Source organism: Neovison vison, chromosome 5 (genome assembly GCF_020171115.1).
Source record: "Neovison vison isolate M4711 chromosome 5, ASM_NN_V1, whole genome shotgun sequence".
Taxonomy (NCBI): Eukaryota; Metazoa; Chordata; class Mammalia; order Carnivora; family Mustelidae; genus Neogale; species Neogale vison.
Genome location: NC_058095.1, coordinates 63,503,452 through 63,524,004, shown reverse-complemented (window position 1 = coordinate 63,524,004; position 20,553 = coordinate 63,503,452). Strand labels below are relative to the sequence as shown.

At 46.1% G+C, this 20,553-nt stretch overlaps 1 long non-coding RNA gene and 1 other non-coding gene across 2 annotated transcripts; one reads left to right on the top strand and one right to left on the bottom strand.

Moving 5' to 3' along the window:
- Nucleotides 1-15,623: 15,623 nt before the first annotated feature.
- On the bottom strand, nucleotides 15,624-15,695 carry TRNAW-CCA. Its single transcript has one exon. It is a non-coding gene; the product is annotated as a tRNA-Trp (tRNA).
- Nucleotides 15,696-16,357: 662 nt separating this feature from the next.
- On the top strand, nucleotides 16,358-19,777 carry LOC122906790. Its single transcript, XR_006384609.1, has 3 exons — nucleotides 16,358-16,387; nucleotides 16,663-16,802; nucleotides 19,750-19,777. It is a non-coding gene; the product is annotated as an uncharacterized LOC122906790 (long non-coding RNA).
- Nucleotides 19,778-20,553: the final 776 nt, after the last annotated feature.

The following is a 20,553-nucleotide window of genomic DNA, read 5'->3' as shown; positions in this document are numbered from 1 at the left end:
AAACCTGGTGCCATGGGGCGCCTGGGTGGCTCAGTCGTTAAGCATTTGCTTAAGCGCCTGCCTTCGGCTCAGGTCATGATCCCAGGATGCTGGGATGGAGCTCCACATCTGGCTTCCAAGAAGCCTGCTTCTCCCTCTCCCACTCCCCCTGCTTGTGTTACTTCTCTTGCTGTGTCTGTCAAATAAAAATATAAAATCTTTTAAAAAAATAGAAAAGAAAAGAAAAGCTGGGGCGCCTGGGTGGCTCAGTGGGTTAAGCCGCTGCCTTCGGCTCAGGTCATGATCTCAGGGTCCTGGGATCGAGTCCCGCATCGGGCTCTCTGCTCAGCAGGGAGCCTGCTTCCCTCTCTCTCTCTCTCTCTGACTGCCTCTCTCTCCGTCTACTTGTGATCTCTCTCTGTCAAATAAATAAATAAAATCTTTAAAAAAAAAAAGCTGGTGCCAGAGTTCTAGAGGAAGGAGGGGCATGGAAGATGTGGGTCCAAAGGCAGAACAACCCAAAGTGCATTTTTGAGCCTTACTGTGCATACACATTCACTATGAAAGGTTCTGAGTCCCTCCTAGGAATCGGATTCTAAGTTGGAAAAGGGATAACATCCAACAGCATGCTGTTTACACAGACACAGCAAAACCACATAAAACGCTTGAAAATAAAAGGATGGGAATACATTCCAGGTGTCCCTGTTATTTACTGCCATGTTGGCAAACCACCCAAGACTTAATGGTCTTAGAAAACAACTACTGTCTTATGCTCATGGATTTTGCGGGTCAGGAATTTGGAAGAACAGTGGGCATGGCTCTTCCCAGCTCCACTGTGCCCAGGGGCCTAGTTGAGATGATTTAATGGCAGGGAGGGTCCATTTCCAAGATCGCTCCTCACTCACATGTCTTAATGGGTGAGCTCAGATGGCTTAAGGATGAGCTCAGCTTGGATCTGTTCAGAGTGACCTTTTCCACGTGAAGGATTCAGGATGGCTGTTCTTCTTACATGGAATCTCTGGGCTCAAGAGCAGATATTCTAGTGAATAAGAAAGAAGCTTCATGGCTGATGACGACATAGTTCTGGAAGTCACATAGCATCACAGCGTCACACATGATCAAAGAAGTCACAACTGTGCAGCATCAAGTAGAGGCAAAAGTAGACTCCATCGCTTGATGGGAGGAGTGTCAGAGGGCCTTACTACTACTACAATAGGCAAATTTGAGCAAAAAGAAGTTGGGCAGCGTGATGGTTTTTGATGTGACACTTTGCATGGCTACAGTGTCCTGCCATTCAGTGAAACACGAATTTAGGTGTTTTCTAGATATTATTAACGTGCACAAACTCAGGGGCATCTGGGTGGCTCAGTGGGTTAAGTCTCTGCCTTCGGCTCAGGTCATGATCTCAGGGTTCTGGGATCAAGCCCCACATCGGGCTCTCTGCTCAGTGGGAGGCTGCTTCCCCCCCCTTCTCTCTCTCTCTGCCTAGTTGTGATCTTTGTCTGTCAAATAAATAAATAAAATCTTAAAAAAAAAGAAAGGACAGATTATTTTATCTCACACTCTCATCTCTTAAGAGGGAAACAAAATACCTATAGGACTTTCGGGCATCTGAAAGCAAACTGTCCCACTGTCCCCACTGGGCAAGCTGTTCCAACCCATCTACTACATGGAACAGAAGGCTGTCAGCTCTGAGTGGAGCACGGGGCCGGGAAAAGACTCAGCAGCAGCCACTGGGACCATCTGACCCGCTAGACTTGACAGCATTGGGAGTGGCTGGTCTGGACGCCACCATTCGCAGTGAAGAAAAATCAGGCAATAATATCTTTACTACGATGGTGGCAAAATGCTGGTTTTTCCAACTCCAGTGCTGGGGGGTCTGGTAAGCAATAAATTTATTTTTCACAGTTCTGGAAGCTGGAATTCCAAGATCAAGGCACCCGCAGATTCGGTGCCCATTGAGGAAGAACCTGCTTCCTGGTTCTCAGATGGCGGTTCTGTTTGTGTGTTTCCCCACAGTTACAGGGAGGCAAACAGTGATTACGTATCCTAGAAATCGATCAAATCTCGATGGGTTGACCAAAATCGACATCCAGTGGGGGATGGACGGCTTGTCGGTGCCTCCAAATATGAAACCCTGAACAGGATATGATTATCTGGTATTTCAGCTGAGAGAGAATAACTTGAATCTATGGGTGAGAAAATGATAGGATTACTGCGGAATGTTCTTTTACATAATGAGGAGTGTGGGGAATTCTAGCAAAATGCCAGTATCAAAAACCACAGAGAAAGGCACAAAAACGTACCAGATTAAAGGAAGGTAAAGGTGGGGCGCCTGGGTGGCTCAGTGGGTTAAAGCCTCTGTCTACTGCTCAGGTCATGATCTCAGGGTCCTGGGATCGAGCCCCGAGTGAGCCCCGAGTTGGGCTCTCTGCTCAGCAGGGAGCCTGCTTCCCCCTCTCTGCCTGCCTCTCTGCCTACTTGTGATCTCTGTCAAATAAATAAATAAAATCTTTTTAAAAAAAGGAACGTAAAAGTCACTTTGTAATTACTGGCAGTACTGACTACAGACTAGATCCTATAACTGAGAGGCAAAAAGGACTTTCAAGTCATTTGACAAATTACGCAAGAGGCAGTAGAACAGATGAAACTAGTGTAGGAGACTAAAGTTGCAGAACTTAATGTGAGAGAGTATCTCAACAGTTAGGAAAATCTCTACTAAGTATTTAGGGGTTAAAGTCCAGAACATATATAATGTAACCTCAAATAATTCAAGGGACAATATTGTGAGTGTGTCTGTATCTACAATCTGAAGGAGAAATTAAACAGATACAAATAACAAAGAAACTAGAAAAAAATAGGGGCACCTGAGTGGCTCAGTCAGTTGTGTCCAACTCTTGATCTGGGCTCAGGTCTTGATCTCAGGTCATGAGTTCAAGCCCTAAATTGGGCTCTGCTTGGTGTGAAGCCTACATTTTTTTTTTTAAAAAAGGACAAAAATATTACAAATGAATGGATCTGGGTAAAGCTTATATTAGTATTCCTTGTACTATCCTTATTCTTGCAAACTTTACACTGCATAATATCTTGCTAATGCATTCCCGGATACTTAGTTTTTTTTTTTTTTTTTCTCATTTGCTTTTCCTAGGAAAGAATTTCAATCCTTATATCCAAAGATAAAGTTAAAAAATGAAAACAAAAATAGGAACCTAGGAACCCATGAATAAAACACTGTTTGGGCAAACACTTGACCTAGAAAATTGGTCAAGGATTTTAAAAAGCATTAAAGATTATTTAAAGGAGCCTGGGTGGCTTCATCGGTGAAGCATCTGCCTTCAGCTCAGGTCATGATCCCAGGGTTCTGGGATGGAGCCTCGCATCCGGCTCCCTCCCTCTGCCTCCCACCTTGTTTTCTCTCTTGCTCTCTCTCTCTCTCTCAAGTAAATAAAATCTTTTTTAAACGGGATTATTTAAATAATGGAGAACAAAGCTTGTATGGCATTTAATTATTTTTTTAAAAGATTTTATTTATTTATTCGACCGACAGATCACAAGTAGGCAGAGAGGCAGGCAGAGAGAGAGAGAGAGGAGGAAGCAGACTCCCTGCTGAGCAGAGAGCCTGATGGCGGGCTTAATCCCAAGACCCTGGGATCATGACCTGAGCCAAAAGCAGAGGCTTAACCCACTGAGCCACCCAGGCGCCCCTTGCAAGGCATTTTAATGAGCCATTTGGTTCATCAGCACAAGACAGAGAAATTATAACCCAAACCTTCCCACCCTCACACAAAGGCTATGAACAGGAAGGTTTTAGGGTAGCCTTACCGGACTCCCATTCCTGTGACCAACGACATAAACGAGGCTGACTCCCCAAAAACCAAAGGCACAGATAAGACCTTAACGAGGTTAAGCTCAAAGTTACCCCCTACGCAAACCTAAGGGTCTGCTTATATCGAGAAAGTTCCCGTTCAGGTTCACGCGTGGGGTCCAATATGCTAATAAGGGAAGGGGGGGGAAATGCCTCATCCTGATTGGCTGGAAGGGCCTCGTTCTGATTGGTCAGAAGGGTCTCGCCCTGATTGGGTGAGATTGCCAGGCCGCTCAGGCAGTTCATTGGTGGATTTTGGAGCCGGGTCCTGAGTTTTAGGGTTGGCTGGGGGTGGGGGCTTGCCTACAAGCTGCTTCTGTTCTGGAAGGTGCGGCTTAGCTGGAGCAGCTCCCAGGGAGCGCCCCGGGTCCCTGATGTTGGCCGCTTAGGGCTCGTTCCCCTGAATCCTAACTGTCTCATAGGACAGCAGTGTTTACCCAATAGGAAGTCTAAAGCCCCTCTGCTCTAGTGCTTGTCTTCAGGGATTATGTGCACGCGCGTCAGCGGAGACTTCCTAGGATGTGATTGCATGGAGGTCGGGTAGGAATGGGACGCAGCCTTAGCCCATCTTCCAGGAGCCCCAGGGCCCAAGGCCACCTCCCAGAGGAGAAAGAGAGACCAGGAAAGTGAGGCTACATGGACACCAACCGTCTTCCCTCCTCTGCGGAGGTGTGAGGTGTAAGGAGACTGATTCAGTCCATGCATTTTCTTCCAAGCGGTAGGCTGAGGGCATTGTCCCATTGACAGATGAGGAAAGGGACACTCAGAGAGATAAGGTGACTTAACCAAGGCCTCCTAGTAGGATAGGGGCAGAGCCCAGCCTTGAACCCTGCAGTACTACCTCCGACCATAGCCTTGTTCTGTTTTTGCTTACTTACACCTATACAAACGGGGTGGGCTTGAAATCTTCACACCTGGTCATCATGTCTTCAGTTGGAAGGGGAGGTAAATTACTTGCACTGATTAAAAGAAGGTCCAGAGAGCACCTCGGTGGTTCAGTTGGTTAAGCAGCTGCTTTCGGCTCAGGTCATAATCCTAGAGTCCTGGACTCAAGTCCCGCATCAGGATCCCTGCTCGGTAGGGAGGATGCTTCACTCTCTGCCCCTCCCCATCTCATGCTCTCTCTAACTCTTTCTCTCTCTTCAAGTAAATAAATAGTCTTTTTTATTTTTAAATAAAGATTTTTCCTTATTTATTTGACAGAGATCAAAAGTAGGCAGAGAGGCAGGCAGAAAGAGAGGGGGAAGCAGGCTCCCTGATGTGCAGAGAGCCCAATGCGGGACTCGATTCTAGGACCCTGAGATCATGACCCGAGGCAGAGGCTCAACCCACTGAGCCACCCAGGCGCCCAAATAAATAAAGTCTTTTTAAAAAAATAAACAAAAGAAGGGTCAGAGGAGTTGCCAAAATACTTAGCAAATTTTTAAAAACACAGGGGGCTCTGGAAAATTCCCAACTGTAATGATGGAAAATGGAAACATTCCAACCCTGAAAGTGGGTGAAACAGTGAGGTTTCTCTAGCCCTGCTCCTCTCCTAGGACTCCCAGGCTTGGCCTCCTGCCCTCCACTGCAGGAGAGATCCCTTATTTATAGCTTCAGTTTCTCTGCCTCTGTCAATGGAAACTGAGAAACAAAACTGTGTTTTAATATACTGGGTTATCAGCATCAACCTGGGCGCAGTGCAGAGACTTTAACTGGGCTCGATTAGGTGGTAGCATTTGTGCCTCTTCCAAATCCTCACTCATTTTTTTTCCTATTCTGACATCAACACTGCAATGTAGGTGGAATGACCCCCATTTTACACAGGAGGTCCAGAGAGGTTGAGAACTTTCCCATGGCCACACAGCAGCAGTGGCAAGGCCAGCATCCGCGCTGGGGGGTTGGACCCATCATCCCTCTCCAGTTGGGTACAGCAATGGGGAGTGGGGTATGTGTTCCTGGATAATCAAGATCCAGGGCCTAACAGACTCAGCTTGAAACAGGAAAGGGAAAGAATTAAGATATCCTTAGTGCTCACAGCCCCTGTCTGTGCAGTGACCCCAGCAGTCATGGTGCTGAAATTTGTTTTTCTAGGAAAGACTGCATTATGCTGCTTTACAAACACTGAGTTCTAAGGTCAGATGAAATAGCAACACTCCGTTTCAGAAAATCCCTCCCAGGTGCCCACGACTGTGAGAAAGGAAGTACCTGTGGGAAGTTCAGGGCCCCCTGGGGGGGCTCAGCAAGTTCCCCCACTATTTAGGGGAGGGCACCCAGGGGTGTGATATTATTAAATATTAAATTTAAAAACTATAATTTTTTTCTCTTTCTTCATCTTGTTTTTTGTTTGAGAACAATTATTTGACTTATCCTTTCTATAAGCATCTTTGTAGTCCCTTTCTGTCCCCATGTCTCCCCATTTTCCCAAGCAACCACTCATCTTCCATCACTCTTACTTAATTTGCATTTACTAGAATTTTAAAAGTAGCTCTATATCGCTTCTTGGCCTTTTTGTTAAGATCAAGTGTAAAAAAGTAGATATAACCGTACAGTATGTACTATTTTCTGTTCAGCCTCTTTCATGCAACATAACATTTTGAGATGTATCTGTTCCAATGTCAATGATTTGGTCTAGATGGCATTACATGTTACCGTTTGTTCACGCATTCATCTCCTGATACACGTCTGAGTTGTTCCCAGTTGTTGTGTGTTTGAAATAAAATTGCTAGGGACATGCCTGGAAAAGTCACTGTGTGGGCACATACTTTCATTTCTCTTCGTTAATACCTAGGTCTGGAATGCCAGATCATAGACTGAGTGTATGTCCAACTGTTTTTTTTTTTTAAGATCTTATTTTATTTATTTATTTGACAGGCAGAGATCACAAGTAGGCAGAGAGGCAGGCAGAGAGAGAGGAGGAAGCAGGCTCCCTGCTGAGCAGAGAGCCCGATGCGGATGCGGCGCTCTATCCCAGGACCCTGGGATCATGACCTGAGCCGAAGGCAGAGGCTTTAACCCACTGAGCCACCCAGGTGCCCCTATGTTCAACTCTTTAAGACACTGTCAAACAATTTCCCGAAGGGGTTGTATTATTTTGCGTTCTCACCAACAGCGTGGGAGATATCCAGCTCTCCCCGGCAAGGGTTCTTAATTCCTGGTTTGTCTTTTCAGCATTTTCTTCTTCTTCTTTATTTATTTATTTTGCAAAATCACAACGAGTAAAGGCTGTTTGCCTTAGTAAAACTAATTAAATGTGGTGATAATTTAAATTTAAAAAGTTATGTATTTGAGAGAGAGAGAGAGACAGACAGACAGACAGAGCACAGGCAGGGGCAGCAGCATGGGGAGAGGGAGAAGCAGGCTCCCTGGGAGCCCAATGTGGGGCTCCATCTCAGAACCCTAGGGTCATGACCTGAGCTGAAGGCAGACACTTAGCCAACTGAGCCACCCAGGTGCCCCTAAATTTGGTGATAATTTAAAAAGTGAAATAAAGCGCCTCCTGGCTGGCTCAGTCCATAGAGCAAGTGACTCTTGATCTGTGGGTTGTGAGTTCGAGTGCCACATAGAGCTTACTTCCCAAAAAATTGAAATAAAAAGTAGAAATCACCAATAGTCATGCCATTCTAATTATTTTTATGTATTTTCCTTTAGAATTTTTCAGGTGTATGCACAAGCAAAGACGCCTTACTGAGGAGGTAAATAAGCATAACTACCTAAGTAAGCAATTACCTTACTTCTAGACATTTGTGTTGTTTCTATTTGTGTTCTTTTATGTCACACCCAGTTGTAAAAAAAAAAAAATCCTGTGCATCTTTTTTTTTTTCTTTAAAGATTTTACTTATTTATTTGACAGAGAGATCACAAGTAGGCAGAGAGAGAGAGGGAAGCAGGCTCCCCACTGAGCAGAGAGCCTGATTCAGGGCTAGATCCCAGGACCCTGGGATCATGACCTGAGCCAACAGCAGAAGCTTAACCCACTGAGCCACCCAGGCGCCCCACATATTTTTAATTTTTTGAAGAAATTAACATTTTAGAGAGCAGGAGAGGGAGAAGCAGATTTCCACTGAGATGGAAGCCATGCAGGATTCCATCCCAGGACCCTGGGATCTTGACCTAAACCAAAGGCATTTGCTTAACCGACTGAGCCACCCAGGTGCCTTCAAGTCAACGTTTACATGTTAAGGAATTTACATGTTAAGGAATTAGAAAAATAACAAACCCAAAGTTAGAAGAAAGAAGGAAATAATAAAGATTAAAGGGGATATCAGTGAAATAGAGACTAGGAAAACAGTAGATAAAGTCCACAAAATCAAACGTTTGAAAAGATCAACAAAATGGACAAATTCTACCTCAACAGACCAAAGAAAAAAGAGGGTAGACACAAAGAAGTAAATTCTGAATTGAAAGTGGAAACATTGCTACCTGCTTTACAAAAAGAAAAGGGATTATAAGAGAATAGTGGGAGCTGGGGCGCCTGGGTGGCTTAGTGGGTTAAAGCCTCTGCCTTCGGCTCAGGTCATGATCCCAGAGTCTTGGGATCGTGCCCCCCATGGGGCTCTCTGCTCGGCAGGGAGCTTGCTCCACCCCCCACCCCCGCCCCCAGCCTGCCTCTCTGCCTACTTGTGATCTCTGTCAAACAAATAAAATCCTAAAAAAAAAAAAAAAAAAAAAAGAGAATAGTGCGAGCAAAGCACACCTGCAAATGAGGTAATTCAGGGGAAATGCAAAATTCGGTTCCAGTGATTCAGCAGACGGCCAGCAGGGAGCACAGGCTAACGCTGCAAAACTCCGTGCACTGCGCCTAGGGACCACAAGAGGGCGCGCGAACCTGCCTTTTCTGATCCACGGAGGGTCTGCATGTTGTGTCTGGGACGGGGCTTGAACCCCCGGTAGCGGGGAGGAAAGCATTGGGTGTCCCCAGTCCCCGCGGCCCAGCAGGGGGCTTTGTCCGCAGCGTCTCCAGGCACCTTTCTCTTAAATAGTGAATGCAGGAGCTTTTATTGTCTGGAGTGTCCCCATGTGTCCTATAATTTACTTCCCACATAATTTTAAGTTCAGCATATACCAAAAGAAAGTGGATTATGAATGGGCCCTCCTGGCTTTAATGGAAGCACACTCATCAATTCATAACTGTCAAAACAGGCTTCTTACCTGATCTCGTTCTCACCTGAGATGATGGACATGTTTGACGATGGCTCATGACCCTGTGGCCGTCTTAGATGCTTGGTCAGTTCATTTCCGCTTTCTCTCTGGCCCCATGGAGACAGGTGGTGGGTAGAAATTACATTATTAAGTCTGCTTCCTAATGGGAAAAAGAAGTTGGCAACACTTGTCAACTGGTGTTTGGAGTTTGAGACATTACCTTTTATTTTTTTAATTTAATTTTATTTTTTAATAAAGTATTTTATTTATTTGACACACAGAGAGATCACAAATAGGCAGAGAGAGAGGAGGAAGCAGGCAGAGAGCCCAATGCAGGGCTCAATCCCAGGACCCGGAGATCATGACCTGAGCCAAAGGCAGAGGCTTTAACGGACTGAGCCACCCAGGCGCCCGAAAACATTATCTTTTAGATTTCAATACCAACCGTGGCATTGTTTGAGGACTTGACATTTACACCAGGGAAGAAGCATATGGGTATAGGGTGTAGAGACAACACGAGGGCAGCCTTCTATCTGTGTAGCTGGAGAGGTCGCTCAAGGATTAATTTAGTGGACATCTTGTGCAGCTATTTCATGAGATCGGAACCAAGAGGAAAAGTCACTTTTATTTGCTGAGAAAGTTTGAGGCTTTCGGTTTGAGATACATTTCCTTTTAACTTCCTGTAGCGCAGGCAAGTCGAGATAATACTGCAGGAATGAAACAGGGATGTGAGTTTGTAGACACTGTCCTTGCAGAACTCACAATGGAAGACTCAAGCCACTGAAGAAATAAATGCTCAAGATTTCCAAGACCCTGTAAAGTCAGAGGAGAGCACAGGGCTGGGGCAATGTTTGAAGGGTTCGACTGGTCCTTTTGAGGGAGATCTTGCAGAAGACACTGGCAAGAAGTGTTTAGGGTAGCCTGGAGACAGGAACCTGAGATGTCCGAGGACCCCAGGAAATAGAACGATCTCAAAAGGAGATCAGGGAGGGGTGCCTGGGGGGTTTGGTCTGTTAAGCATCTGCTATCTGCTTAGGCTGAGGTCTTGATCCCTGGGTCATCGGATCGAGCCCCGCCTCAGGCTCCCTGTTCGAGGAGAGCCTGTTTCTCCCTCTCCCTCTGCTGCCACCCCCCTGCTTGTTCTCTCTCTCCCTCTCTCTGTCATTTATAAGTAAGTGAAACCTTAAAAAAAAAGAAGGAGGAGAAGTTGGGGGCTCCTTCGTGAGCAGCAGATTAAATGCCCTGGGAGTTCCCACATGGTCAGAGAACCCGTGATTGTGGGAATAAGCTGGAAGGAGGTTCTGGAAAGAGGGAGGGATCTCAGATGACGGAGAAGTGAAAACCCAGCATAACCTGGGTCAGTTGTACACCGTGAAGACGCATGTGTTTAGAATTTGAGCTCCAGAAAAAGGCAGAGAGATCCTAATTCTAGCCCCCTCATAGTTTAGCCACGTAGTTCTGTTACTAAACCTCTCTGAACTGTGTCCACCTTATTTGGAAATGGGCAGCTAATCTCCAAGTAGCCTCACTTTGAGAATTAAATAAGCAAATGCGTATAAAATCTTCATGAACATAGTCTCTATCAATATAATTGTTAGGGCTTTTTTTCCCTCCTCTTTGGTGCCCCTCAGCTTCAAAGGGCTGGCTTAATTCTGCTTCTTACTGCGGTAATCGGTCGTCAGTTCACCCGTGTGGTTTCTGTAAGCCTTTTTTTTTTTTTTTTGAAGATTTCATTTATTTATTTTTGAGAGATTGAGAGAGAGAGCATGAGCAGGGGGGAGGGGCAGAGGGAGAAGCAGACTCCCTAGGGAGCAGGGAGTCAAACTCGGGCTTCTCCCAAAACCCTGAGATCATGACCTGAGCCCAAGGCAGATGCTTAACCGTTGAACCCGCTGAGCCACCCAGACGCCCCAGGTTTATGTAATTCTTTTTTTTTTTTTAAGAGTTTATTTATTTATTTGACAGAGAGAGATCACAAGTAGGCAGAGAGGCAGGCAGAGAGAGAGAGGAGGAAGCAGGCTCCCTGCTGAGCAGAAAGCCCGATGCGGGACTCGATCCCAGGACCCTGAGATCATGACCTGAGCCGAAGGCAGCGGCTTAACCCACTGAGCCATCCAGTTAGGGAGGGACTATAGTTTACAAAGACCTCACATATACAAACGATGAAATGCAGGGTGTTCCTGCCGATGGGGCAGGATTTCACCTGTTACTTCACTAAGGTATCGGGGGTGCCAACTTAATGCCCCCAGAACCCCTTCTTCACCCCGTGTTTTGTGAACTTGCTGCCCTTTGGGAACTGTGGGAACACCACAGTGCCACTATGACCTGGGTCCACTGGCTGACTTCCTGTGCTAGGGATCCTAGACCTGGGCTTGCACCGTGGGAGTCCTAAATCCCGAGACTCTGATGAGTCTTAAAAGAAATCCCACAGCGACTTGGGCAGAAATCTGAATCCTTGGGGGTGGAGCTGGGGGTGGTTAGGACTGAGACACTGACATTGTCTGATTCCTTCATGGGGGGCAGCCAGGATGACTGGGGTCCACTGATCTCAGAGGGCTGGAGTGACACATGGTGGTGGGGGGAAGGGGTAGCGTAGGGGGGGGATTCCCGAGCATCTCTAAAGACATTAGACAGGGTGCCTGGGTGGCTCAGTGGGTTAACGCTACTGCTTTCGGCTCAGGTCATGATCCCAGGGACCTGGGATCTAGCCCCTCATTGGGCTCTCTGCTCAGTGGGGAGCCTGCTTCCCCCCCCCGCGCCCCTCCCCCCGCCTACTTGTGATCTCTCTGTGTCGAATAAATAAATAAAATCTTAAAAAGGGGGGGGCACCTGGGTGGCTCGGCGGGTCGAAGCCTCTGCCTTCCGCTTAGGTCCCGATCCCAGGCATCGGGCTCTCTGCTCAGCAGGGAGCCTGCTTCCTCCTCTCTCTCTGCCTGCCTCTCTGCCTACTTGTGATCTCTGTCTGTCAAATAAATAAATAAATAAATAACAAAAAAAAAGAAAAAAGGAAAGACATTAGAGAACCAGCGTTCATGCGCCAAACCAGGAACAGTTCAATCTGAGAAATTTGAGAATGGTCTCTCGGTCCGCAGGCATCTAAAATGCGAGGTGTGTCAGGGTCTCCTAGAATTTGGGGTCAAGGAGGGAATTGAATAATACCTCTGACAACAGAGAACCCGAAAGCAGGAAATTATTTTCATTTTCTTTTCTGTAAAATGGGGATATTAATGTGTCCTTTATGAGCAGCAGTAGCCAAAGCCTTCTGAATTGTGACCCTAAGGAGGGCAGTGTTCCCTCAGATGAGGCTTTGGGGCTTCCTGGTTGGCGTGTCTGGGAGCTGTGGGCAAGATCCTGGCTCTGCTTTGCCTACTTAGTTGCTCAAACTGGCCCTGACTGAGAATCGAGAAAGGCAGGCGTGGGCTGAGTTTCTGACCGTGAGTCCCCAGGTGAGGAGAGGGACTTTTTCTTTCTCCTACAATGACATCTCTGCTGGGGACCACGAGCACGCTGCTCTTGGCCTTCAGAGTGGCCCCTGGAGGTGCTCAAGCATTTGAGGTCCAGTCGGTTCCCCCAGGACTCTGGGCTATGTACTGGGTCATACATTGATCAAAATCTAGTCTCCTTTCCAAAATGACTCTGCCTTGTTCCAAGCTCTATGAAGGCTGTCTTGAACTCAGAGTGTTGCCTTTTTGCCCCCAAGACCAGGTTTGGGGAGGGAAAGCTTCCTTAAGTAACTGCGTTGGTGGGTGTAATTGACTAAGGGCGTGGTGCCTGCTCCCCGGGGACAGGAGAGGGAAGAGAGTGTCCCAGTCTAATGGGGAAGGCGATCTTTCAGAAGTGTCCATCAACCCAGCGTTAGGTGCTGGCGTGAGTCCTCTGTAGGGAAAGAGCATGAGGGGAGCACAAGGGAGGGCAGCGGTGAGACCTCAGGGTGGGACCCTGGCGTGAATTCGTGTTCAGAGACTAGACTATTAACACAGGATGGATGCCGTAATCACAGTGATCCCACAGGTCATGGGAACCGTCCCTCCCTCTCTCTCCTCCCCCACCCCCTTTAGCTCCCTCTATGAGAAGGAGAACTCAAAAACAATAGGTATTTTAAGGAAGGATAAGAAGCAAAGACACAGATTCCTGGGTGGCTCAGTGGGTTAAGCTTCTGCCTTCGGCGCAGGGATCGAGCCCCTCATTGTGCTCTCTGCTCAGCAGGGAGCCGGCTTCCCCCTCTCTCTGCCTACTTGTGATCTCTGTCTGTCAAATAAATAAATAAAAATCTTAAAAAACAAAAACAAAAAAAAGCAAAGTCATTTGCGATTTCATCTCACACTTGTACTGGCTTAGAATGCCCTCCAAAGCAAACAGTGGGCTCCATTTGTTTCCAATCAAATCTTTGGAGATAAAAAACAGTTGGCTCAGGTTCTGTCCAGAGAACATCTCTCCAGCTAGGGAAGCAGTTCCAGTGGCCCCAGCTGGCTGGAGCTAAGGAAAGCACCTTCACTGGGAGGGAAAATGGGGGGGGGGTGACAAAATGTATCAAATGCAGTGTGCAAGGCTCTGCCATCTAACGTTTCCTTTCCTTTTCTCTTTATTTCTTTTTTTTTTTTTAAAGATTTTATTTATTTATTTGAGAGAGAGACAGTGAGAGAAAGCATGAACGAGGAGAAGGTCAGAGAGAGAAGCAGACTCCCCGTGGAGCTGGGAGCCCGATGCGGGACTCGATCCCAGGACTCCAGGATCATGACCTGAGCCGAAGGCAGTCGTCCAACCAACTGAGCCACTCAGGCATCCCTCTTTATTTCTTTTTAAAGGTTTTATTAATTCATTTGACAGGAGAGACTGAGCACAAGCAAGGGGAGCAACAGAGGGAGAGGGAGAAGCAGGGAGCTCAATGCTAGGCTCGATCCTATGACCCTGAGACCACAACCAGAGCCAAAGGCAGATACTTAACCAATTGAGCCAGCCAGGCACCCCAGAAATAGACCTTTAAAAATCTGGTTTATAAATAAACGAAAAGAAAAAATTTTAAATTCACATAAGAAACTTGAAGGACGTTATTAAAATTTTAAAACTAATAAAAGGTTGCCCAGAACCAATTCTCAGGCTGTCTTACGTACACAATAGATTCTTTGAATCTCGGACTCTTGAAAGGTGGAAAAATGGAAGGGATCTCCAAGTGTTTGTTTGGGATCACATCAAAATGTTAATTATAGGAGTTTTAAGTGCATAGAAAGGGTGTTTTCTGTCCTAGCGGTGGAGGTAAGATCCATTTCAGAAGTTTAAATTGAAACTCACACTGAAATGCGGGATCGCTAGCGTTTAGTACCTGGTTTCATGGTTGTTATATGGCTCACAACAACAAGGGAACCACATGGGAAAGGGGGAGAAAAACATCACTACTTCTAAACTCTGGAAATGGGGTTGAGAGCTATGCCTCCATCCTGTCCTCCAGCTAATCAGTCTGAGAAAGGATTTGTCCACCAGTGACTCGAGAGCAGGACCAAGCTGACTCACTGAGTCTAATTTCAGATGAGGAAGACGTAAAATCAAGTTTCCTTTGCTTTCGATTTTCTTTTGTTTTAAAATCTGCAGAGCCAGGAAAAGAATCATTCCCGGCAGAACAAAAACATGCCACTGAAAATGATCAAAGGGTTCAGATTCCCCACCCCCCACTCCCCGCCGGAAAATAATAGGAGGCATTCTGCAAGATATGGTCTCTTTGAAGTGTGGAAAGCTTTATGGAGCAAGTAGCTGAATTTAAAAGAGAGGAGAATACAACAGGAACTCAAAATGACAGTGGTGGGATAATGACGCCCTCTACTTAAAGAATTTTATTTACTTATTTGAGAGAGAGAATGAGCACGGGCAGGGCGAGCAGCAGAGGGAGAAGCTGACTCCCCTGCGCAGCAGAGAGCCTGATGCGGGGCTTGATTCCAGGACTCTGGTATCATAACCTTAGCCAAAGGCAGATGTTTAATCCACTGAGCCACCCAGGCACCCTACAATGCCCTCTATTTAAAGAGCAGGACTGAAGTTGTAGAAAACGGAATCCCAGTTGATGGGCAAAGATATCCCTAAATGCAGGGAAAATAGGAAAACACAAGAAACAATTGGAGAGATTATAGATGCAGAATACAGAGAAGCCCAATTATCCATTCACTTGGTGGTAATTACCACCATATGGAAGGGTAAAAAAAAGAACGGAAAAGCAAGACTCAAAAAATACACCAGAAAACTTTTCTAAAATGGGCGAGTGAAAAACATTCTTTTAAAACTATAGGTTTCAAAACAATTTACGTTATATTTTCTGTACCTGTTTCTATTGTGTGGTTGGTCTTTTTAAAAAAAATTGCTCAAAAAAAAAATTGCTCTTCTGGTGCTGAGTTTTGTGACGGGGGAGGGGCGGGGGGTGGTTGCGGAGGGCGAGAGGTAGGGGGGAGGTGGGCAGGGTCTCTTGTCGGGGGAGTCCAGTCCACCCAGGTGCTGCTCACATCAGTGCCGCGGACTGGGAAAAGGTCACCGCCGGGCCCCTGAAGCTCAGATCTCTGGTTTCTTTGCTGTAAGGGAGTTAGCAGCAGAAACTCCCTTGGCGTCTTTGCAGGGACGAAATTACAAAACACCTCACCCTTCCATTTCCTTGCGTGGGAGAGAAAACGGGTGGTCGTGACCCCGACGTGACTTGAACACGCAACCTTCTGATCTGGAGTCAGACGCGCTACCATTGCGCCACGAGGTCACTGGACAAGAGTGACTTTTGATCTTTTAAGACTCTTCCAGCCTACACCTCCCCTCCCCCCTCCGTCGCGTCCCTACGTCGCTCCTGCGCTTTGCGAGGGAGCCGCAGGGCTGACGCAGCCGAGGCGCGAGCGCAGGGCTGCACCCGGTGAAGGCTGGGGGCCCCCTGCCGCCACCTGCCCGTCCAGCCGCTCGGCCCCCGCGGGGGACAGTCGGGCTCCAGGCCCGGCGCGACGGCTCCCGGGGCCCCCGGAGCCTCCGGGGCTGCTGTCTCCGGGGGCCACCAGCACTGGGGACCCGGCGGGGACCCGGCCCCCTGGAGGGGGGCCCCCCCGGCGGCCGGGAGGAAGCGGTCAGCGCCAGGAAGTGAGGGTTGGGAGGACGCTCGACCCCACCGAGGGTTAAAGGGGGAGACAAAAACCCACCCCAAGTGACTTTGGAACTTAGCATAAAAATGGAATGATCATAAGCCCCTCCCCCTGCCCTGCTCCCACCCCAGGTATAAAACTAAAAACTCATTTTTGAAAATGTGGATGTTATAGAAGAGTGTAATACAACTGGAAATCAGTGACTTCTTGGATTGCATTTTTATGTATTTCCGCATTTGCTTCTACCCAGGTAGTCACAAGTGTCCTGCTAGAGCTTGGGGACTGTGAGGAACAGCACGGGTTCAGAAAACCGCACGAAACAAAGGTATTGCTTGATGAGTCATCACCGAGGGAACACCCTGGTCCCCGCCCCCGGGTCGAGAAACAGGACTTGAACTCGGGGCTATGAGATCATCCCCTGAGCTGAGATCAAGAGTGGCGCGCTCAGCGCTCAGCGGACCGAGCCGCCCAGGCGCCCCCAACTGCTTTCCTGCATAGTTTTATCACTCAAGCGTGCGTCCCTAAACCCTATAGTTCCCTTTTGTAAAACTCACTTTTCACGTGCTGGTGGTTCCCTCTCTCTCCCTTTCTCCTTCACAGAGTCGCCCCCCATCCCAACGAAATGATGCTGTGACCTTTCCAGTCCCGCACGCTGCGGGGTTCCTGCTGTCAGCGCGTCTTACGGCCAGTGATGCTCACTTAGACCACTTAGTTAACACGGTTTCTGCTCTTTCTCCACTGTAATGCTGTTTCCTTCTTTGTAAACGTTTTTATTTTATTTTTAACAAATACTTGGGGGTAAATGCTTTGAAGCTATGCAAATACCCTGTTTCCTCCTCAGACTTGCCCCTACTAATCTTAGCATTCTTTTTTTAAAAAAAGATTTTATTTATTTGACAGACAGAGATCACAAGTAAGCAGAGAGGGAGGCAGAGAGAGAGGAAGGGAAGCAGGCTCCCTGCTGAGCAGAGAGCCCCATGGGGGGCTCAATCCTAGGACCCTGAGATCATGACCTGGGCCAAAGGCAGAGGCTTACCCCACTGAGCCACCCAGGCACCCCTTAGCATCCATTTTGCCTGCAACAATGATTACCCTGGTGTTTGCCTCCTGGTGATTTTTCTATTTCCTTTTTCCTTCTACATTTGTCATCAGAGTCCTTCAGTAAGAACGAGCTGCCTCTTCCTTCCCATTTATTTGTATATTACATATTCAGTTATTTGCATCAATGCAGACTCAGGTATTTTTAAATTGTATGGATTTAATCCATCGAATATAATTTCTTTCTTTTTAAAAAAGATTATTTATTTTAGAGAGAGAGTGCAAGCATGGGGAGGGGTAGAGAGAGAGGAAGAGAGAGAGTCTCAAGCAGGTGCCATGCTGAGCTCGGAGCCTGTTGCCTGACAGAATCCCACCACCCCTGAGATCATGACCTGAGCTGAAATCAAGAGATTAACCGACTGAGCCACCCAGGCGCCCATCTCCTGGGTATTTTTTAATTCCGTGCATTTAATCCATAGAATATCTTTCCTTATATTGTTTCCAAAATTGTTCCAGCTTTGGCCATTATGAGCTCTTTCAGGTTGGCACGTTGAATTTTTCAACATGCAACCATCCTCTTTCGAGCACTTCCTTAGTTTCCGGCGCAAGATGCCTTGTGTTGTTCCCATATGGGTCCTGGAATCAAACATTTCTCCAAGGAGCCCTAGTTCCTGTTGTTGGAGTGGTGTTTGAAACCAAAATCTGTGTGTTAGGTGTGTGTATTGCAATGCGGTGTCATTTCCCTTTTTCTTATCTGTGACTTCTCTCCGACACCAAAACACCCAGTTCTCAATAGTTTTAATATATGCACTTGCTATAAATATGTATGTACCTGTTTGCATGTGTGTATATACATGTGTGTTTCAGAATGACTAATCTATATATCTGTAAGAAAAGATTTATTAAGATGATTACAAGATATGTATTCATTTCTTTTGGCCTTGGCTTTATAGTCAGAATATTGTTTTGCAAAAATAATTTAGGTTAGACGTTTCCTTCGAGCCCTTCTCTCTTGTTTATGTTATTTATTTATAATACAGTTAGGCTGTGACTTTTGTACTCCATTTCTGGTTCACACATGCATACACACCTCCATTGTTTTTCATTATTTAAAAAATTTTTTTGCATATTAAAATATTGCCATACTTCTAAGTGTCAGAGCTACATAAAAGGCTATATTGGGGCGCTTCATGGCTCAGGTGGTTAAGCATTTGCCTTTGGCTCAGGTCATGATCACAGGGTTCCTGGATCGAGCCCTGAGTCAGGCTCCCTGCTCACCAAGGAGTCTGCTTCTTCCTCTCTCTCTGCCCTCCCCCTGGCTCATGCTCTCTCTCTCTGTCAAATTAAAAAAAAAAAAAATAAATAATTTAAAAAAAAAAGATTTTATTTGCTTATTTGTCAGAGAGAGAGCAAGCACAAGCAGGGGGAGTGTCAAGTGCAGAGGGAGAAGCAGGCTCCCCACTGAGCAGAGAGCCGGATACGGGACTCAATCCCAGGACCCTGGGATCATGACCTGAGCTGAAGGCAGAGGCTTTAACTTACTGAACCACCCAGGCACTCAGGATGCCTATTTTCTTATATCTCCTTACATAAAGGATGGCACGATATAATTATTTTGCAGTTTGTGTTGCTTTTTTTTAACTCACTAGTTTTGTTTTGTTTTTTAACTCACTAGTTTATCCTGGAAATCACTCCGTATCAGTCTTTTGAGAGCTTCCTTAATTCTTTTCCCACACCTATATAGTACTTTGTGCTGGGGATGTAAGCCTACATCCCTGCAGTTTTTACGTAATATTTTCAAGGTCCATACATGTCACAGTCTGTATCAATTCTTCATTCCCTTTTGTTGCCAAATAATATTCCACTGTATAGATAAACCATGTTTTGTTTTTTTAATCGATTTGGTACAATTAACCAAAAAGTCAGAGTTTTTTTCAAATCAAGTGGAAACCAGATTCTCCCCCTTGACAGGGTTTGCTGTTTTTTTTCTTTTTTAAATTGTTGAAGGTTGTAGTAGTTGATTTGTTTAGTGACTTTCCCAAATTATTTTTGGCAAAGGCTGTATTCCTTGTTGTGTGTGCTTACTGAAGTGTCTGCCCTCTGGCTTGTACTTAACTACTGTTTTGACAGAGATTTCCTTGAATTCCAGGTGCTTTATTTAAAAACAGCAATAACAAGGGTTTTGGGTGGCTCAATCATTTGAGTCTCTGCCTTTGGCTCAGTTCATGATCCCAGGGTCTTGGGATTGAGCCCCAGGTGAGGCTCTTTGCTTCTCCCTCTCTCTCTGCCTACTTGTGCTTCTCATCAGCTCATTGTCAAAAAATAAAATTTTAGGGGTGCCTGGGTGGCTCGGTGGGTTGAGCCGCTGCCTTCGGCTCAGGTCATGATCCCAGAGTCCTGGGATCGAGTCCCGCATCGGGCTCTCTGCTCATCAGGGAGCCTGTTTCCCCCTCTCTCTCTGCCTGCCTCTCTGCCTGCTTGTGATCTCTCTCTCTGTCAAATAGATAAATAAAAATATTAAAAAAATAAAATTTTAAAAATCTAAAAAAAAGACATTATTCATTTCTCTTCTATCTTCCTTAGTTTCTAGTTGATAATATAAAGTGTCTTTCTACTTTTTTTAAAAAATTTTATTTGTTTATTTGACAGAGAGAGATCACAAGTTGGCAGAGAGGCAGAGAGGGAAGCAGGTACCCTGCTGAGCAGGGAGCCTGATGTGGGACCCGATCCCAGGACCCGAAGACCATGACCCGAGCCGAAGGCAGAGGCTTAACCCACTAAACGACCCAGGCGCCCATGTCTTTCTACATTTTATTTGCAGCAGACCATGATGAACCAACTATATTAATCTTTATATTTAACCATTTGGGGGAATGGCTGAGTTTGTTGAATTTGTGGGTTATCTTTGAACAAAGTTGATTTTTTTTGTTTTTCCATTCTTATTCTTCTCTATTATTCAGTTTGGGCATTTTCTACTTACTTGTGTATATGTTTTTTTTAAGACTTACTTTGTTATTTTAGAGAGCACAAGTGTATGCACATGTGTGTCTGAGCAGGGGAGGGGCAGAGGGAGAGAAGTCATAGACTCCCTGCTCCCTCCCAACGGGATCCTGAGATCATGACCTGAGCCAAAATCAAGAGTCAGATGCTTAGCTGTGCCCCACCTCCTTACCTGTTTTCACACTTAGTATGTACTGTTTTCTGCTATGCTAACTCTGGGGCTCATCTTATCCAATAAATTTCAAATATTGTACTTGATTCCACTTGACTTTTGGTGGACTTTGTTTTGAGATACTCTGTCCCACATTTTAAATAAATAGTCCTTGTTTTCTTCTATTTTTATTTTATTTTATTTTTTATTTTTTTAAAAAGATTTTATTTATTTATTTGTCAGAGAGAGAGAAGCGAGAGTGAGCACAGGCAGACAGAGAGGCAGGCAGAGGCAGAGGCAGA